This window comes from Macaca fascicularis, chromosome 1 (genome assembly GCF_037993035.2).
Source record: "Macaca fascicularis isolate 582-1 chromosome 1, T2T-MFA8v1.1".
NCBI classification, from domain to species: domain Eukaryota; kingdom Metazoa; phylum Chordata; class Mammalia; order Primates; family Cercopithecidae; genus Macaca; species Macaca fascicularis.
In genome coordinates, this window is record NC_088375.1 from 194,332,706 (window position 1) to 194,343,282 (window position 10,577).

The window sequence follows — 10,577 nt, forward strand, 5'->3', positions numbered from 1 at the left end:
GCGAGCCTCCATCTCTAAAAAAATAAAAAAGATAAAGCACAGGAAGTAAGTATAGGGACATGGGGAAGTAAGTATAGGGACATGGGGAATAAGTTAAAAATGAAAAGGACTTACTCATTGCTTTCCAACATCTTTTACTTCTTGACCTTTTGAAACGTCCAGAAATTAGTAATATTACAATCTGTGTCATGATAATGTAACAGTTAAGAAAAACATAAAATGAAGGCCTGGAAAGATCTTTGTTACTCATCTAGAATTATTTGGTATAACAGTATTTTCCAGTGGAGGAAGACTATTGGATTTCAGGCATAAAACAATGCAGAAAAAATCCCAAGGCATTGACCTCTGACTCTGGTTTCCCATGTTTCAGGCCAGGAAGAGCAAGGGGAGAAAAAGATTTGTCCATGGAAACAAGTACTCATGCTCTAAAGGACAATTTCATTTGAACCCATTAATTTCCTTTTCATGCAAAATTTTAAAGATAAAGCAACATAAAATATGGGGACAAAGAAAAGGGAGAAGGTCTTCAAGGAGAATTTGTGCCTTTAAGTTTTTACTGGTACCTCAGTCCTTCAGCCTGAGCTACTCAAAGATGAATCATGAAAAAGAAAGAAAATTTATTTCAAACAAGTTCAGTAGTATATGTGTGTGCTACAGCAAAGGCTGGTTGTAGCAAAGTTTCATTTCAAACCATATGACTTGGGCTGGGCAAGGTGGCTCATGCCTGTAATCCCAGCACTTTGGGAAGCCAAGGTGGGCTGATCACCCTGAGGTCAGGAGAGACCAGCCTGGCCAACATGTTGAAACCCCATCTCTACTAAAAATACAAAAATTAGCCAGATATGATGGCATGCGCCTGTAATCTCAGCTACTTGGGGGGCTGAGGCAGGAGAATCGCTTGAATCCAGGAGGCAGAGGTTGCAGATCACACCACTGCACTCCAGCCTGGGTGACAGAGCCAGACTCAAAACAAAAACAAACAAACAAACAAACAAACTGCATGATGTATAATTTTGACATTATATGGGAATACTTAACTTCTGCCAAAATGTAGATTCAATCCAACATTATGCCAATTTTTATATTAATTATAGTCCCTAAGCTAAGTTTTCATAAGCACACACAAAAAAAATGAGAACAACCTTACAGCTACCTACTAAGGTAACAAACTGTGAAATCAATTCCCCAATATCGCTTTGAAAATAAACCCCCAGTTGTTAAGAGAAATTTGAACTTCCAACTCCATCCAAATGTATTATTTAACCGGTATTCTTCAGTCATCATCTACTGGTGGCTTGATTGTCACTGCTCTTCTCATCTGACCCTAACCAATTAATCGCCATTGGTTTTCAACTCTTCGGCTAAGGGCAATCTTTTCTCCTACCTCTGTGCACACTGGATTGGTCGAAACAATTTTACCCAAATCGGCCTTGACAGCACTAAGTCAACAGAGATCCTACGTTCACCATGAGCACTTCATTCTTTGACAGCTTTTGCACCTTTACTGCTTTCTTGTCTCCTTCAGTGTGTACACCTAGAAGCTGTCTAAGCAGGAAATAGGAAACTTCCACTTCTGTGAATATCTCAGGTAAGGCTTTGACAGCACCAAGTACTTGCCCCACCATTCTGTCTGTCCCACACAAAGTGGGATCAATTTTTGTTCCAACTCCAATAAGACTGCCTGGAGCAGCATATTGCAGATCATTATGCTCTGCAAAAGTGATACAATTTTGGAAAAGATTGGTTTACACATGAATTTTACTTCACTATATTTGGAAACAATACCAGGTCTTACTTCTATCTCCTGACCCACTTTTAATACTCCTTTTGGAATACTACCACCAGCTACACGTCCCCCGCCCTTAAGGTCATCAACTTCACAGCCAGCTTTGTTGACATCAAAGAATCTAATAACAATAAGTTGGGGCTCTGAAGTAAAGTCTCTTGGTGGTACTGGAATTTTCTTTACTATGTACTCACAAACTTCAATATTGTATTTCAGCTGAGCTGAAATTGGAATAATGGGAGTTCCCTCTGCTACTGTACCTTGGACAAATGCAAGGATCTGCTCGTATTGTTCTTTAGCCTGACTTCCTTTTAACAAATCAATTTTATGTTGTAGAATCAAATTATGCTTCAGTTTCATGATCTCTATAGCAGCCAGGTGTTCAGATGTCTGAGGCTGAGGGCAAAATTCATTACCAGCTATCAACAGAAGGGCTGCATTAATCACTGCTGCACCTTTCAGTATAGTAGCCATGAAAATACCGTGGCCAGGACAGACAACAAAGGAAACGTGTCTAATTTGAAGTTCCTTTTGGTCCCTGGAATGTCTGTAGGAAACTCATCAGGTGTACTGCCCCCACAAGATCTATAACATTCTGGCCGAGAGCAACTTGAGTCATCAAGTTTATAAATCTTAGCATTAGCATATCCAAGCTTGATTGTAATATTTCTTTCTAGTTCATTTTTGAACCTGACAGTGTGAACTCCAGAAACAGCTTTGACAACTGTGGATTTCCCATGAGCCACATGACCAATTGTACCTATATTAATGGTGGCTTGTCTGCTGATAACTTCGTGTGAAAATGGCGTCAACTTGGTAACATCCAAGGTGGTGAGATCCCGGCGGGAAAGATGCAGCTGCCTCAGAGTCACTCCAGCTTTTCCGCCCGCCATCTTGCCAGAAGAGGAAGGAAGTCCCAAACTATCTTCTAACTCCCGCCTCCATGCACATACAATATCTGCATCTCCTCTGTTCCTCATCTTATTGAAGTATCACCATTTACCCCATCATCAAAACCTGTGTCAGCCTTAACTACTTCCTCTTCTCTCATTCCCAATTATACACAGATCCATAGTGTTCTATATGTTTTAGATATTTGGGAGTGTCTGTATTCTTTATATCCTTATTTACCTATACAGCCAAGTTCCATTGCATTTCATTTCAAAGTTATATTTCAAAGTTAAGTTCACTGAATGCTACCTAATTACACAGACTAACTGATACCTTTATTTCAAACAAATCCAAAGATTCCTTGATCTATCATTCTTTCTGGTCACCTAGCACCTTTAAGTAACCTTCTCATGTCTGGCAATTCTTCACCTTATGAACCTCTGTGTCCCCAAGATAGAAGCCAGATTTGTTCCTCGGTTCCCCTTGTTGCTTGAGCTGACAAATCAAATGTACTCATACAAGTCTTTAATTTGGAAGCTGGTGGCTGGAAATAGTAAAGATGGCCACAGAGACATCCAGCTTCCTGGAGCAGTAAGAGCAAATGTTCTAGGGATGGTGTCTGGTGCCCTAGGTCAGCGGTACAAACTATGGTGTCTGGTGCACGGCAGTGGTCTTAACTGGGACAGTCCTGCTGTGTGAGTTGGGCATTGTTCCAAACGGTGTAGCTTCCAGGCCTGTTTATCTGGCCTTTGAGGAGATTCTCTGAACTACCAAATATCACTTCAATACATTCCTTTTAGCTAGAGTGGGTACTGGTTATTTGAGCACAGTAATCTAGAATGATGCAGTTGGCTTTAAAAAATCTATTACATATGTAATCATAAGAAGTAAGTGAGGAAAACCCACATGACCATCTCACAGGGTGGCAAAACAGCATTTAATAAAATAAATCATCTTCTAATTAAAAACACTTTTAAAAGACAATGCTCTAGGTACCTGGGATACATCAGTGAAATAAATAGACAAAATAGAAACCTAAATGAGAATAACAGACATACATGCATTAATTTTTTTTTTTTTTTTTGAGATGGAGTTTCACTCTTGTTGCCCAGGCTGGAGTGCAATAGCATGATCTCGGCTCACTGCAACCTCCACCTCCTAGGTTCAAGCAATTCTCCTGCCTCAGCCTCCCGAGTAGCTGGGATTACAGGTGCCCATCACCATGGCCGGCTAATTTTGTATTTTTAGTAGAGACAGGGTTTCTCCATGTTGGTCAGGCTGGTCTGGAACTCCCGACCTCAGGTGATCTGCCCGCCTCCACCTCCCAAAGAGCTGGGATTACAGGCGTGAGCCACCATGCCTGGCCATGTGCATTAATTTTTAAAGACAATAACCATATGTGTTGTTTAGGAGTTCAGAATCCTTCTTCTTCTTCTTCTTTTTTTTTTTTTTTTTTTTTTTTTTTTGAGACAGGGTCTCATGCAGGGTCTCATGCTTTGTTGCCCAGACTGGACTGCAGTGGTGTGATCATGGCTCATTGCAGTCTCAAACTCCAGGGCTCAAGCAATCCTCCTACCTCAGCCTCCTGAGTAGCTGGGACCACAGGTGCATACCACCATACCCAGCTAATTTTTTTTGTTTTTTTGTAGAGAAAGGGTCTGTCTCCCTATGTGGCCTAGGCTTGTCTCAAACTCCTGCGCTCAGGCAATCCTCCAACCTCAGCCTCCCAAAATGCTGAGATTACAGGCATGAACCATCGTGCCTGGCCCAAAACCCTTCTAATAAATCATACTGACAGTCTTTTGATCCTCGTTTTCACAACATGTAAAGTTTTCATTTGATCCAGAAGATATCATTCCTATTTTCAAGGCAGTTTGTAGATACTTGGACCGTCTTATAGACTAACCAGCAAGTGCAAACTTAGCTGCATTCACACCTCAATAGAGCTGCTGAGCATTAAAATACGCTTCATAAGAACTGGTAGTGTTGCCAATAAGTAGGCAGGTGTTCTATCAACTGAAATTGTTTTGTAGGATTACTTAAAAGCCAGTACTTTCCTTCCCAGTTACTGCACTATAAAATGTGTGAATAAGGATGTGCTAGATCTTTTAGTGTGGTTATTTGTATTTATTATGGTTCTAAGAAGAAAGATTAAGTTGCACTGAGAGATGATGCAGAATGAAATTCACTGTCTTTTTTAAAGCTTTGAAATAATTCACTAGTGATTTTTCAGTCTTGAAATCTATGCATCAACATAATGAATGTTTAGTCCATAACAATTGTAACCCTTGTTTTCTAAAACTCTGTATTATATGTTATTACTTAAAGGCACATTTAAAACATATATTCTGGGCCAGGCGCGGTGCCTCATGCCTGTATTCCCAGCACCTTGGGAGGCTGAAGCGGGCAGATCACAAGGTCAGGAGTTTGAGACCAGCCTGGCCAACATGGTGAAACCCTGTCTCTACTAAAAATATGAAAATTAGCCAGGCATGGTGGTGCGCACCTGTAATCCCAGCTACGCAGGAGGCTGAGGCAGGAGAATCACTAGAATCTGGGAGGTGGAGGTGCAGTGAGCCAAGATTGTACCACTGCACTCCAGCCTGGGTGACACAGCCAGACTCTGTCTCAAAAAAAAAAAAAAAAAAAAAAAAAACCATAAATTCTGAATTCACTGTCTCAATCTTGTACCTGAATCATCACAAACCCATTCATTGCAGTACAGTCAATTAACGCAAAATTACTAAATCTAGAGACATAGCAATTTCAGAACCAAAGCTGATCAAAGTAAATTCCCAGTAATTAGATATGTTCACATGGTAGCTATCATTTTCAATTCTTAATTATTTTTTTTGGGAGCTGGTTGTGAAAATGAACATATTTAAGTTGGTCTCCAAAATACAGAGATTTTTAATATTTTGACTTAGTTTGAATACAGGGAGCTTGACAATATTTTGCTAAGGAGTTTGCTTTATAAATTTACTCAGGTACACACATAAAATTGGCTTTGTTCTTAGTTAATAATGAATAATCATACCAGTTACATTGTTATTTTGTAAAATTTATTTCTAAATAGAATAGAAATTTCTTACTGCTTAAATGCCTAAAACCGTAGTTGTTGTTGTTTTTTTTTTTTTTTTGAGACGGAGTCTTGCTCAGTCGCCCAGGCTGCAGTGCAGTGGCTGTGATCTCGGCTCACGGCAAGCTCCGCCTCCCGGGTTCACACCATTCTCCTGCCTCAGCCTCCCAAGTAGCTGGGACTACAGGCGCCCGCCGCCACGCCCGGCTAATTTTTTGCATTTTTAGTAGAGAAGGGGTTTCACCATATTAGCCAGGATGGTCTCGATCTCCTGACCTCGTGATCTGCCCGCATTGGCCTCCCAAAGTGCTGGGATTACAGGCGTGAGCCACCACGCCCGGCCAAAACTGTAGTTTTTAATGCCCAACCCTAGAGTTTATTTTAGCTATGAGAAAAGAAGCAAGATCAAGTGCATCTATGACTATACCACCTCAGATAATACTGAAAAATCATCTGCAGTGTTAAAATGCCTCATATCTATAATGATCCTACATTGAATAATACAGACACACATAAATTAGTTGCTGATATAAATGAAACCTCTTAGCCTACGATCTACTTGAACTTACATATAGAAAGTATAATCTCTGGTTCTTCTCCATATTCTTCTCTTCTAGAATGTGTGTGCAATATAGTTGTACTATCTATTCACTTGGCTAAAGATTTTTTGACTGCTGCATATTCTTTTTATATAAAATAATTGCATCAGCAACTCTAAGCCTTTTATCTTGCCCACTAGTTTGACAGCTTGTATTTCTAGGCTAGAATACTTAAATTATGAGTCTTTTTCCTAGGCTGTGGATGGTTGTTATCATTACCATTCATCCATGGAAAGGAAATTTGGGCCGGGCGCGGTGCTCGCGCCTATAATCCCAGCACTTTGGGAGGCCAAGGCAAGGCAGATCACCTGAGGTCAAAAGTTTGAGACCAGCCTTGCCAACATGGTGAAACCCCGTCTCTACTAAAAATACAAAAACTAGTCGGCCATGGTGGCGGGCCCCTGTAATCCCAGCTACTCAGGAGGCTGAGGCAGGAGAATCTCTTGAACCCAGGAGACGGAGGTTGCAGTGAACCAAGACCACGCCATTGCACTCCAACAACAAGAGTAAAACTCCAAGTCAGAAAAGAAAAGAAAAGAAAAGAAAATTTGATGAAAACAACAAACATTTCGGCTGGGTGTGGTGGCTCACACCTGTAATCCCAACACTTTGGAAGGCTGAGGCGGGTGGATCACCTGAGGTCAGGAGTTCAAGACCAGCCTGGTCAACATGGGGAAACCCCATCTCTACTAAAAATACAAAAAGTTAGCGAGCTGTAGTGGCAGGCACCTGTAATCCCAGCTACTTGGGAGGCTGAGGCAGGAGACTTGCTTGAACCTGGGAGGCAGAGGTTGCAATGAGTTGAGATGGCGCCACTGCACTCAAGCCTGGGCGACAAGAGTGAAACTTCATCTCAAAAGAAAAAAAAAAGAAAGAAAAGAAAAGAAAACAACAAACATTTCAAGTATAGCTCCCACCCCTGTAAAGGGAATAACATTTCATTTGCTATATATATATCATTTTTATTTTATGATAAGAAAAGTGCTAAGGCCAGGTACAGTGGTTCACACCTGTAATCCCTGCATTTTGGAAGGCTGAGGTGGGCAGATCTCTTTAGCCCAGGAGTTCAAGACCAGCCTGGGCAACATGGTGAATCCCCATCTCTACCAAAAATACAAAAATTAACTGGCCATGGTGGTATGTGCCTGTAGTCCCAGCTACTCAGCAGGCTGAAGTGGGAGAATCACCTGAGCCCAGGGAGGTCCAGCCTGCAGTGACCCTATTTGCGCCTCTGCTCTCCAGCCTAGGCAACAGAGTGACACCCTGTCTCAAAAAAAAAAAAAAAAAAAAAAAAAAAAAAAAAAAAGCTAAATATTATATATAACTAGAGAAGATGTAGAAAAAGTACAAAATACATAATGACATCACCCAAAAGTTACTACTACTTACATTTTGGAATACATATGTATATAAAACTTTTTAAAATTGGGATATTCTCTGTAACTTTTTTCTTAATATTTTTTAATTAAAATATCATGAATATTTCCCTTACTAGGGAAGAAGAGTCACCAAGCCCTGACCAGTTTTTGTTTGCCTTTCAATCATAGCACGTATGTTGATGCAAAGACCTATTCATTCCCTCATTCTAAATTCCTTTCTAATATAATGCGAATTAATTTTCTTCCAGAAGTCTCTGCGAAGTATCATACTAATTTTTCTAAACTAAATATAGGAGTTCCCTAGTTACATGCTGCTTGACCTCCTGTAGGTTTACCCCTAGATATGTAGCTACAGCAGTGAAACAGGATGAGTTATATTTATAAAACTATTTACCTGCAGAAATGCCTCTTTTCCTATACTAAATGCTTAAAGTAGTACAGAACACAGCTGCTTTCTTTCTTCAGTATCTTGTTAATCAGGATTAAATATATGTATATGCACATGTACATACATACACACACCCCCTTTGGTGGTTTGCATAGAGAAGAAAACATATTACAATGCTCTTGGCTGAGCAGAGGCAGTAGAAGACTATGTGACTGTCCCCGACTTCTGTTATCTAAAAGGAGGTTCAAGAATGCTCAGTAACAACTGCCACATCTATTGACTGGCACCAGGAAATGGTTAGAAATGAAGTTCATAGAGATGAAATTCATACTACATAAAAAATCATATTCTTTCACTTACACTTGGCAATTATGCAAATGGTGATTTTTAGGATTTGAAGACATAAGGTGTTTACCAGAGACTCTTTTTTTTTGAAATGGAGTCTCACTCTGTCCCCCAGGCTAGAGTGCAGTGGTATGATCTCAGCTCACTGCAACCTCCACCTTCCAGGTTCAAGCAATTCTCCTGCCTCAGCCTCCTGAGTAGCTGGGACTATAGCACCCACCACCACGCCCGGCTAATTTTTGTATTTTTAGTAGAGACGGGGTTTCACCATGTTGGCCAGGCTGGTCTCAAACTTCTGACCTCAGGTGAGCCACCACGCCTGGCCAGAGACTTTTAATAGACCCAATTTTGGGAGCATTTTTAAAAATTGTGTTAAAATGTAAATAAGATTTAAGATTTTAACCATTTTTAAGTGTATCATTCACTGGCACTAAGTACAGTCATGATGTTGTACAACCATTATCATAATAGATAAAATTTTATATAAAGTGCATGACATATTTCAAACCTACAGTTATACAAATTTTGAAGCAATGCAGATATTTCTATAATTTGTATAAAAAATAAATCAGGGCAGTGCATACATGTAATTATAGTCCATCTGAAGCCTCATATTCAATTCCTCACAATTTCCTAAGCTTTACACTCTACATTAAAATTGTCTACTTATAACTCAAAATTTTCTGAAATCTTTTCAATAAAATCAGTAATATCACTTACAGAAAACAAGAAATAACGAGTGTTGGCAAGGATGTGGAGACACTGGAACCCCTGAACGCTAAAGGTGGGAATGTAAAATGGTCAAGCTGCTACGGAAAACAGTATAAAGGCTCCTCAAAGAATTAAAGATAGAGCTACCATATGATGCAGCAATCCCACTTCTGGGTATTTATCCAAAAGAATTGAAAACAGGATCCCAAAGGGATATTTGCTCTCCCATGTTCATAGTCGCATTACTCACAATAGCCAAGAATTGAAACAACCTAAATGTCCATCAATGGTTCAATAAAGACAATATGGGATATAAACACAATGGAATAATTCAGCCTTAAAAAAGAAGGAAATTCTGTCATAGGCTACAGTGTGAATGATCCTTAAGAATTAGGCTTAGTCAGCTGGATGGGGTGACTCACGCTTATCATCCCAGAACCTCAGGAGGCTGAGGCGGGAGGATCACTTGAAGCCAGGAGTCTGAGACCAGCCTGGGCAACAAAACAAGACCCAGTCTGTACCAAAAAAACAAAAACAAAAACTTTTTTAAGCCAGGCATAGTGATATGCAGCTATGATTCCAGCTACTCAAGAAGCTGAGGAGGGAGGATTACTTGAGCCCAGGAGTTGAAGCTGCAGTGAGCTATGATCGCGCCACTGCACTCCAGCCCGGGTGACAGAGTGAGACCCCATCTCAAAAAAAAAAAAAAAAAATAGGCCAAGTGAAATAAACCAGTCATGAAAGGACAAATATTGCACGATTCCACTTATATGAATTATCTAAAGTAGTCAAACTTACTGAATCCATTAAGTAAAATGGTGGTTGCCAGGGGCTGGAGGAGTTAGAAATGGGGCATTGTTCCATGGCTACTCAGTTTCAGTCATACAAGATGAAAAAGTTCTAGAGATCTGCTCTACAATGAAGTGCATCTAGTAAACAATAATGTGCTGTTCACTTAAAATTTTGATAGGGGCCGGGCGTGGTGGCTCATACCTGTAATCCCAGCACTTTGGGAGGCCGAGATGGGCGGATCACGAGGTCAGGAGATCGAGACCATCCTGGCTAACACGGTGAAACCCCGTCTCTACTAAAAAATACAAAAATTAGCTGGGCGAGGTGGCAGGCGCCTGTAGTTCCAGCTACACGGGAGGCTGAGGCAGGAGAATGGCTTGAACCTGGGAGGCGGAGCTTGCAGTGAGTGGAGATCGCGCCACTGCACTCCAGCCTGGGCAACAGAGGGAGACTCCATCTCAAAAAAAAAAAAAAAAAATTTGATAGGGTACACTTCATGTCATTTTTTAAACACTTCACACATACACACACAGACACACACACACACACACACACACACACACACACACCCCAAGTTTCTGGTTTCAGGTATGGACAAAACAAAAGG

The 10,577-nt window shown here is 40.6% G+C and overlaps 1 pseudogene; it reads right to left on the minus strand.

Annotated features, from left to right (window-relative positions):
• Window positions 1-677: 677 nt before the first annotated feature.
• On the minus strand, window positions 678-7,647 carry LOC102117660 (eukaryotic translation initiation factor 2 subunit 3 pseudogene; annotated as a pseudogene).
• Between the last annotated feature and the right edge of the window lie 2,930 nt (window positions 7,648-10,577).